Source organism: Cynoglossus semilaevis, chromosome 1 (assembly GCF_000523025.1).
Source record: "Cynoglossus semilaevis isolate Cse_v1.0 chromosome 1, Cse_v1.0, whole genome shotgun sequence".
Lineage (NCBI taxonomy): Eukaryota > Metazoa > Chordata > Actinopteri > Pleuronectiformes > Cynoglossidae > Cynoglossus > Cynoglossus semilaevis.
This window is the reverse complement of record NC_024307.1, coordinates 25,387,459-25,397,895: the sequence shown is the minus strand read 5'-3', so window position 1 is coordinate 25,397,895 and position 10,437 is coordinate 25,387,459. Positions and strand designations below refer to the sequence as shown.

The following is a 10,437-nucleotide window of genomic DNA, read 5'->3' as shown; positions in this document are numbered from 1 at the left end:
GTGAGTGTCTTTCTTCAATTCCTGCCAGTATATCAGCATTGTCTTTAACTAAACAGGAGTTTAGTTTACATTTTTAGTAAACTTAAACTAAAAGAGTATTATATTTCATTACATATACTTTTTGTGAGATTTTTGTTCGGTGGTGTATCGTGGGGGGTTGTGTGCAGAGGCTCAAAAAAGGTTGGGAAACACTGATCTAGGTCACTTTAAGTTGTTAGGCTTCTAGTATCTCCTGATGCATCGCCAAGATTTTCCCACTGATTACCAGAGCTTTGTAGGTCATGATGAAGGAACTCATTTGTCTCGCCTACTGTGTCTGTTTAGTTTCAGTCTCCCAAGTAATTAAGAAGCAGCGGAACAGTAAATGCTGTAGCACCTCTGGGCAATGCCTTCCATATGTACGATGACGCTCAGGGATTTGATGCATTCTTTATTGCAATGCTCATATGAATAACAGTTGATGCTTTAATTGGTCTTTGAGATTTGTTCAAGTAAGGGTCTCTGTCGATGAAAAGCAGTGATGTAATTGTTGGAGTTTTCGTTGCACTGTATAATGTCTCGTTATCTTCATCTTAAGGCAAACTCCATTGCTTTTACAGTGACTATCTGTTCAAATGGAAGGCCGATAAAGACGTTACAGCAAACAGAGAGTATAATTCAGGCAGGTTTATTTAATCTTAGAACATATTGATCTCAAGAACATCAAGACGAGAGCCTTTTTAATCTAATTTTTTAGTCAAAATGCAATTTCTGTCACATTGACAGAATTTCTATTAAAAATGTTTATCGGGGCGTGGGAGGGAGGGGGGGTGCAGGTGAAGCTTGCAGTGTGAATACACAGGAAATCACAAGGCAGCAAGACGTGCATAATGTGTGGGCCCCGAGCTACACTGGTGTATTAGGTAGACGTAGCAAACGTCTCAGCAGGAGCCGCCGGCATTGTTCTCCAAATGACAGCTCATCAGAAATCCCACAACCGTCTATGAGGAAGAAAAGAGTGAGATTTTGTTCATTTAGGGAAATTTAGAAATCCATCTATTATTGCATCAGTCAGCTGTGGCAGAAATGGGAGAAATGAGAAAAGGAAAAAAAGAGAAAAGCTTTTTATTATCGTTGAAAACACAGCAGTTCTGTGCAACAAAATGATGTGCGTACCATTGGCAATGATTCCAGGATAGGTAATCTAAAAACGCTCAGTTAGCTCAGTATATTGTACGTATGACAAGTACTCAAGGCTCAATTTTTAAACAAACAACAACAACAGAAGAGGCATTTAACAAGCAGTGCAACACGGGACCGGGCGAGCTGGACAGTAAATCATGTGGAAATCAAGCGAGAGTTGTGTTTTTAGGCAGAAGATGGAGTTTGGTTACTTTCATTTACCAGATAACCACTGGATAACGTTTATCCGTTCATTATCTCCCAGAATCCTTGTAACGGATTCAACCTTTTGAAAGGTTGCTGGGGAACAGGAGCCAATTTAGCTGTTAGCACCTAGGGCAGTTGACCAGACCACTGCGAGACGGACTCTAGGTATAAAGACAAAAAGACATTCGCTCTCACATTTATCTTATTTCTTTTTAAACCCATAGCTCCTCTTGGGTGCGTAGGCCATTGACAAACATCCAACCATTTCACTCTGTTCATGGCTCAACTGAGATCTCCCGAGTTGAGCTGATTTTCGGACATTTCTGCCTCAGGACTTCTTCTCCAGCTGTTCCTGCGGTGACCTCGTTTCCTTTTCCCTCGGAGGTTACATTTCAGGGCTAGACAGGTGATATTTGTGGCAGGTTTTCTGAGGGTGTGGCCACTCCAACTCCACTTTCTTTTCTGGATTTGTAAGTGAACTACTCCATCCTATAAAAAACATCCTAGTCACAGAAACTTTGACAAAGAAAAACCAAATCTCACATTTATGCCTGACGTGCATATTTATATACTGCAGGAGGAAATCAGAGCATCTGTAGGAAAACATTTGTCACTAATGTGCCCCACTGGATGACTGCAGTGCTAGACTGCAAAATTCTGAAAAAAAAAAAAATTGAAAACCAACATCTTTCCGTGTGAAGCAGAATTTTGAATGTAGCCAAGCTCTACCACAGGCAAGCATAAAATAAGAGGACTCAAAAAATATAAATGTATGAACGTGTTTCAGTTCAAGTATGAACTCCAACTGAAGTTTAAATCGCTTCAACATGTCGACTAATCGAAGTTTGAAAATCAACTGCATTGTGTTATACAAAGCCCTGCTGATTTCCCAGAAGGCTTTGGCAGTAATATACAAAGGGAAATTGAGTTTGAGGTGGAGCTGTTGATTCAGCAGCAATAATCCTTAATGGATGAAGATAAAGTCGGAAGCTCATGTGGTGTGGGCTGGCCACTCCATTAACAAAAAATCTCAGATCTGCTCAGAGATGAGTTTCCATTGATGCAGAATGCTGCTCAGAAAACTGCAGTATCAATAATCCACCCCCACCCACCCACACCCGTCCCTGAAGACTCAAACTAATTTTCTGTTTATTTTTCTGCATTCAAATAAAAACATTTAAAAGCTATGGCTCAAGTTGACATAAATGTATTTGTTGACATCAGCAGTTAATCTTTTATTATTGAATCGAACCCAGTGCATATTCACCAGTGTCCATATGTAGGCACATAAAGCTAGGACTAAGAAGTCAAGACCTTTGGTGACATTGTGAAAGTAACAGATAAACTAGATAAATACATAAAAAATGCTAAAACAAATTTGGTATCAAAACATCTCAGCCTTAAAAAGGAATACAGTAAATAAAAAAATAATAAATATCAGTAGCTGAAATACCTAAGTAAAAATGACCAAACAAAAACATTTAGATATTGAAGTTAAAGCAAAAATTCTAAATGCCAACTCAGCAACAGGCTTGAAAAGCAAATATCAAGTTTTGCTGAAAGTAATTACCAAAAATCCATTTTCCTTCTACGTTCTAAGAAACAACGTCTGATCCTCTGTACGTTTTCCTCCTGCTAATACAACTGTAGCGAAGCCAAATAGCTGGGCCTGCAGGTCCTGAGACAAATCTAGTGATTAAGAGGCAAACAGTGTCTGTCATCCACAGTGAGACTGTCAGCTGAAGCAGGATGAGACTGAACGTTCTGTTCCCTGAGGTGATGGAGAAAGGCTGGACGGGGGTTTAAGTCATTGAACTTTTTAATCTGAAGTGAAAATATTGACATACATTCCTATGAGTACGCAGAATCAGAGGAAGTCCTGTCAAGAAACATTTACCACCACTGACATTGGAAGGCTTTCAACACTTACTTTTCTTAACTGTTTTTGAGCTGAACCCAACAGCAATCAAACTACAAAACTGAGGATTGACTGAAAATAACATGCATAGACAGACAGACAGACAGACAGACACACAGACAGATAGACAGACAGACAGACAGATAGACAGACAGATAGACAGACAGATAGACAGACAGATAGACAGACAGACAGACAGGCAGAAAGATAGATAGACAGACAGACAGATAGACAGACAGATAGACAGGCAGACAGATAGACAGACAGATAGACAGGCAGACAGATAGACAGACAGGCAGACAGACAGATAGACAGACAGACAGGCAGACAGATAGACAGACAGACAGATAGATAGACAGACAGACAGGCAGACAGATAGATAGACAGACAGACAGACAGACAGACAGGCAGACAGACAGATAGACAGACAGGCAGACAGATAGATAGACAGACAGACAGACAGATAGACAGACAGATAGACAGACAGACACACAGACAGATAGACAGACAGACATACAGACAGATAGATAGATAGACAGACAGGCAGACAGACAGACAGACAGACAGACAGGCAGACAGACAGATAGACAGACAGGCAGACAGATAGACAGACAGGCAGACAGACAGATAGACAGATAGATAGATAGACCGACAGACAGACAGACCGACAGACAGACAGATAGACAGATAGATAGACAGACAGATAGATAGACAGACAGGCAGACAGACAGATAGACAGACAGGCAGGCAGACAGAAAGACAGACAGACAGACAGATAGATAGATAGATAGATAGACAGACAGATAGACAGATAGACAGATAGACAGACAGACAGATAGACAGACAGATAGACAGACAGATAGACAGACAGATAGACAGACAGATAGACAGGCAGACAGATAGACAGACAGATAGACAGACAGACAGATCTGTCACAACTGTTGTCCAGAAACATGGAGTACAGGTTCATTGTTTACTCTCAGTTCACCACAGATTGTTGGTGTGAATGGCTGCTATTCTCTGTATGTGATCCAGGATGTATCTCCACCCATTATCAACTGACTGATAGGATTACCTCCAACTCCCCGTTAGAGGTTTGTCATCAGTTTTAGCTGTAGCTAAACTTTGAATTCTGCTGATGTTATAAGGAGTGAGTCACCTCTGGAGTTTAATATGTCACTCCTCAGCTCCTTCAGATGTGTCCTTAACTTTGAATGAAGGTGAATAATTCACAGGGAGAAACTCAGGTCCTGTCTCTAAGTTACTGTGGTATTTTCACTCCCGCTCCACAGACAGTTTTTATTTATCCACACTATGTGGCTGTGTTTTGGTTCTTCTTTTTTTTTCACGTACATCAATTATTTTGACAGCACATTGTTGGGAGGATGATTTCAGACCTTAGTTTTTTTGTTTCACCCTTGTTGCTTTTCTTCCAGTGCAGAGAAAGACTTCAAAAGAAAAGGCTGCAGCACAGTGTGTGTCACCTCTGCTGACAAACTCTACACTGTAACAGTGGTAGAATCTCATTGTCTGTTCTTGCCTCATTGGTCGCTCTGTGGCTTCGTTGGAAAGTCGCAGCGTGGAGGGAATGTTAACTTTTGAGATTCCTGAATCATTCTTGATGTGACCAGTGTAATCCGGTCTTGGCTGAAGATTTCTGAGAATAGAAACAGGTCTCTGATGTATCACTTCTGTCTCTACTGCAGATGCATGGATCACCTTAATCATGTACAGTCTAGTTGTTGCACTTTATAAACCTCAGGCAGTTATACTGTATATGGAGGACTAAAAGTGCCTACTCTCAATAAATAAATACATAATTAAATTATGAATTAAATGTGTCATGCATTAATTAAATGGTTCAGACAAGGTCGACATTAGCCCTGCCCACAATGGTTCAGACAAGGTCGACATTAGCCCCGCCCACATACAGTACTTTGATGGGTGAGCTTGACTGATAAAATTAATTCATGATGTAATGCAACACACCAACCATTTAATAATTAATTCAATAGTTAAATAATGTTTTTTTACCTTATTTTAACAAATTAATGACACGTCATAACATATTTATATATTACATTTCAATTTTAATTAATTCATGACACATTTAATTAATTATAGTACCTATTTATTTATTGTGGGCATTTTCAGTCCTCCACAGCTACAGGCTCAGCAGTGTTTTTTTACAAACACAAAAGTGCAAACCATGTCTCCCCTAGGGGGCACCAGACCACTTCAATGGAGTTGGATACACAAAAAAATGTGTGTGCGCAGGACATTTGGACACTTACAGGTGCATAAATGCAAATGTAGACAGTAACAGTAAGAAGAATGATTCTCTTACTGTAAGAAAACAGAGAAAATATCACAATTATTTTAAAGTTTGGAGTTTTTTAGACCATTTCAACTTCATTGGACATCAGTATTTTTCATTGATTTAACATTGTTGTTACAGTTACTTTTTTCAAATTTGCAACTTGAAAACTAAATAATATGATAACACAAATTACATTGATAATAATAACATTAGTATTTTCAACTTCTTTTTACTGTACTAAAGCAAGAACACATTTTTCCGCATTGGCCTTCACACACTTCACCCTACTGGAAGAAATTTCACACTCACATACCCTGTGTCAAATAAAAAACTTTATATGAGTCACATTGCTAATATAATAAGAAGAAGGAAAAAAAGAAGGTTTCTTCATGTTTCTTCAAGGTTTCTTCATGTTAAAATCTCATAAAGTTACCGTATTATCACATTATGGTAATAAATCGCATCTCGTTTCCTGTGCACAAATTATTGTCGATAACTTCACACTGAGTCACAAGCTTCCATTTTAAGACAGTGATTATAATCAAGAAGGAGATTTAACAAAAAAAATCAATTTCCCATTGTTGAACACTGTTACCATGGAAGATAACTCATTGAGATGAGATTCAAACAGCTGTAATTGGTTTGTAACGGTCTACGTGGTGCAGAAGAATCAGTCTTTCCCTGCTGTTTGCCTTCATGTCTTTCCTCCAGGCTCCATTGAGCTCAGTGGAGCAAACAAAACAATAAAAGTGACTGAAGGGGTTTTTAAGGATCAACATGTTCTCCTGGTGTTCCCACAGCGTGAGATAATAAAAACAAGACAGCCTGGCTGTACCAGATATAGATAAATCATGTCATGTCGAGGAGGAGTTGGTCGGAGTGTTTACCCATACAGCTTTACGGTATTTTTAGTTCACATTGTTACTGTGTTTTAGGGAGAATTATTTGCTGCAGTCGGGGAGGTTCTGTTTTCACTGCCGTCTGTCTGTTTTCATGCCTCTCGGCTAGATTACTCTGCGACTCTGCGGAGGAGTGGCGCACGACTTTAGAAGCGGTCCACTAAAAATATTTGTTTTTAGAGCCGCTCCTGATAAGTGGACAGACCTATTTGCTGCAAGTGAGGCACAGCTTTCATTTTGGCAGAGGCTTTGATCCTGGAGGATCCTTCCAATTTGTCCTGCTGCCAAATTCATTCAAGTCCAGCTTTCAAAATAAATTGTTGCAGAGCTCTTGTACCAATATTTTGAGCAGGTAAAAAGTGAAGTGCACTGGCTAGGGATAAGGCATGTTCCATACTTTTGTTTTATGATAGGTTGGACTGCATTTGCATTTAACTACTGAGCTACAAAATGAGACATTTGTCATACAATGAGGTTTTTTTGTTTAGTTCTTAAAACACGGACATTCTTTTTCCATCTCAAATGTCAGTATGTTTTATAAGCACATGTTGGGACAGAAGTTTGTACACAGCTTTTTGGTGTGTTTTTCATCAGTATATGTGACAGATACACTGCAAAAGATGACTGGCTCATTCATCAGGCCTTTTAATGTTTGCTGCTCCACCAAACGTGTCTGTATCACAGTTTATCAAACAGTGCCATAGGCATGAGCTGATGTGATGTCAGCAGACTCCACGGGGTTTCAGTGTAATGTGAAATAACCTTCAGTCATTTGTGCTGCAGGTAACAGGAGCTGAGAGCAAATCCAATCTCTCTGCTCTCATTAGCCTCATTCAGGAGCCATATGCAGTGTTTTCTTATTCTGCTGGGTCAGTTAACCTCACGGGTTGTTAGCATATGGCAAACACAGTGAATCATTCGTCAGCTAAAGGGCCAGAAATTACCCTCAGGAGGGTAAATATTATACACTATACAGCAAAACATCAAATTGATATTTTTATTGCTTTGTTCTTTTGTATTTATAAATAATAGTCATTGATCTAAAAAGTCATCTTCAAACACTTTTTAATGTTTCATTTGTGGCTTTTTTTTTTTTTGCTGCCTCTGTACGACTAGGCCAGACGTTTTCACAGTGTCTGCACTTATGAGTGCACACATGCAGCGCAGTAATTGTTCTCCAGGAACCATAGGATACAGCTGAATGTCTGGGTCTGAAAACAACTGCCTCACAAGAGCAGTACTGATTTAAACAGCAAGATAGACAATGATCAGAATTCATTTTGTGCTTTGAGATTAAATATCCTTTTTTATTAAAAAAAAGTAGGGGTTCATTACAGCTCAATAACTTTTATTTAGTATCACTAGTCAGTGTTGAATCTTTTTAACTCTTCATTTTAAGAGGAACATTGTCTCCGAAAAAAGGTCCCTCTAAATGTGTTATGCAGTGCAGGAAAATACAGTACATTGTAAGTAAATTTAGTTAAATAAATCCAGAGGTGGGTAGTAACGAATTACACTTACATCGTTACATTTACTTGAGTAGGTTTTTCAAAATAAAGTACTTGTATGAGTAGTTTTAAATCATTATACTTTTTACTTTTACTGGAGTAGATTTATGAAAAAAAACAGTACTCTTACTCCGCTACATTAGGCTATACTGAGCTCGTTACTCGTTACAGAGATACTGGATAAAGCTTTAACTATATTCTCTATAGATCCATGATCCAGTATCTCTACTTTTATTTTGTCAGAGAGTGACTTCCGCCCAAGGCTCTACCGCGCGACTGTGACCAATGAAATGTAGCCCTTGCTGCGCGGTCTCGTCACGTGACCATACTCGATCTCGGTGGCGGGACGGATAAGTTTCGCGGTCAATATCCACCACAGCAGAAAATGGCGGAATCAACGGTCAACAATGCTGACAAAGACAACGAGGTACACCTGTGGCCTCGTATTGAAAGTACGTTTACGTAACAAACAGTGCGAAACAGCAGTTTCATCGTGCGGTGTCTTCTGTGTCGGCCCAAACAGACGGATATTTCAGCTTTCAAAAGCTCATCGTCCAATCTGAGGAAACATGTTGCGGTAAGTTTGACCAACAAATGTTTTTTTCCTTTTTGCTGTGGATAGGCGAATGTTTGTCCTGTTAGTTTTGTCCCTGTTACATGAGTGCTCTGTGCTGAGCTCGATCTGCTTGTAGCCTCAAAGACGTGTTTTATCCACAGGTCCAGAGCTTTGGTTTTGTTACTCGGCCTGTAATTTAGGTTATTTCGTAAATATTCAATTCTTTATGTACTCGTTGATGGGATAAACTCTCCGCTGTAATTTTGTTTATCTGATTGAATGCAAGATTTTCTTTTGGCCTTTTATAGCCTCCTGCTGCCCCCCAGTGAAAGAGCAGTTAATTGTTCTACCTGTCACATTGGCACAGAAAAACAAAGACAGATTAACATTATGTTTTTGTAATTAAAACTGAAATAGACCTTTTCTGGTTTATCTTTTTGTCCAATTTTTGTAATGCAAGATCTAATCTTCGGTGGCAGTTTGTGCAGCAACAGGTGAATGACCTTTTACACTTAGCTTTTGGCAGCAGACATGGCAGGCATGTGGACCAAAAATAAGAGTTTTGTTGTGGGGATTCAATTCCACCTCAGTCCTGCTCCCAGGGTCTCCAGGGATTATTAGACCATGATTCATGCCAAACCAGCTTTAAACCTGTGGCTCAGAAAGGTCAGTAACATCCTGAAACCAGCAGGGCCACAGGTCATCTGAGGTGATGAATGCTTTTTATCACTAGATCAAGGTGTCTTTGATCTGTATGGGCTAAGATTGGTGGAACACATCATGTGATATTGTGCAACAGTAAAATCATGATGAGCATGGATTTTTACATTTGAAACTATCTTATCTATAGTGGATACAATGTAAGGCTCAATTTGTATTTATTATTGTTGTTTACTGATGACTTTAATGGGTATGTCATAATAATGGTTCTGGAAGGGGAACAGGTTGAGCCACAGCTAGAGACCATAGAACTATTGAAAGCGGATCAGTAGGAATTCACAATGAAATTAAGATTTTTTTTTTCTTTTTTGGGCCAACAGTTGAAGAACTTAATTGAAGATTCTTAATTTTATTTCCTTTGATCAATAAGAATAACAGAGAGATTTTAATCAGAATTGCAGTATTTTAATTTAAGTTCATTTTTGAAGTAATGGTTGTGGATGAGGTGAACATGGGCCCTCATGGTGTGGAAGTAGTAAAGTAGAAAATATCTTCATGTACTGTAGATGTTGGTAAAATCACATGTAGCTCCCACATGAGCCCTGTAGGGGGTGCTTTAAATACAGGCAAATGCCTGCTAACTTGGTCAGAACCTTTTCCACAAACATGACCAGTGCCTTTAGCAGTCAATCACTGCTGGACAAGCTCCAGTAGATTTTCCTTTGCTGAGTAGTATGGTGCTGTACACCACCAACAACGTTGCAGGAAAAAAGCCCTATTTTAATACATTTTACTTTTACGGCTGCACTTTTCTAAATAAGTTATACAACTGTATGTAGGCCTTTCAGAGAAGTATTCTTTTCCTGCACGTTAACCCTTAACTCTACAGACCTTTTATGGTTTTGTTCGATGTACAACAGTGTGAGAAAAGAGTCATTGCACACAGGATGCAGGCTGGGCTATTTTTTATAACCACACAGTAGCGACAGTTTGGTACAGACGTGTATAACAACAATAACTGCAGTTCTGTGCTGTAACGCAACAGAAGTGAGTGACAAGTCTTTTTTTTATGTTCGCACTAAGGCAGACAGCTTGCACAGAGAAAACAATACCCCCCCCCAAACAGCAGCAAAATGAACAAAAGAGGTAGTTTCCTAACAAAATAAATTAGAAATAATAAAAATCGCATTATGTGTATAATAAAAGTA

The 10,437-nt window shown here is 39.1% G+C and overlaps 1 long non-coding RNA gene across 2 annotated transcripts in view; it reads left to right on the top strand.

The window, feature by feature from the left end:
• Positions 1-7,861: 7,861 nt before the first annotated feature.
• LOC112487163 (uncharacterized) overlaps positions 7,862-10,437 on the top strand; it is a 33,454-nt gene continuing 30,878 nt past the window's right edge. The window contains exon 1 of one of the 2 annotated variants that reach the window (XR_003049992.1): positions 7,862-8,590. This is a non-coding gene — a long non-coding RNA (uncharacterized LOC112487163). The remainder of the gene's footprint in view (positions 8,591-10,437) is intronic. The other variant, XR_003049991.1, reaches the window with a different exon arrangement.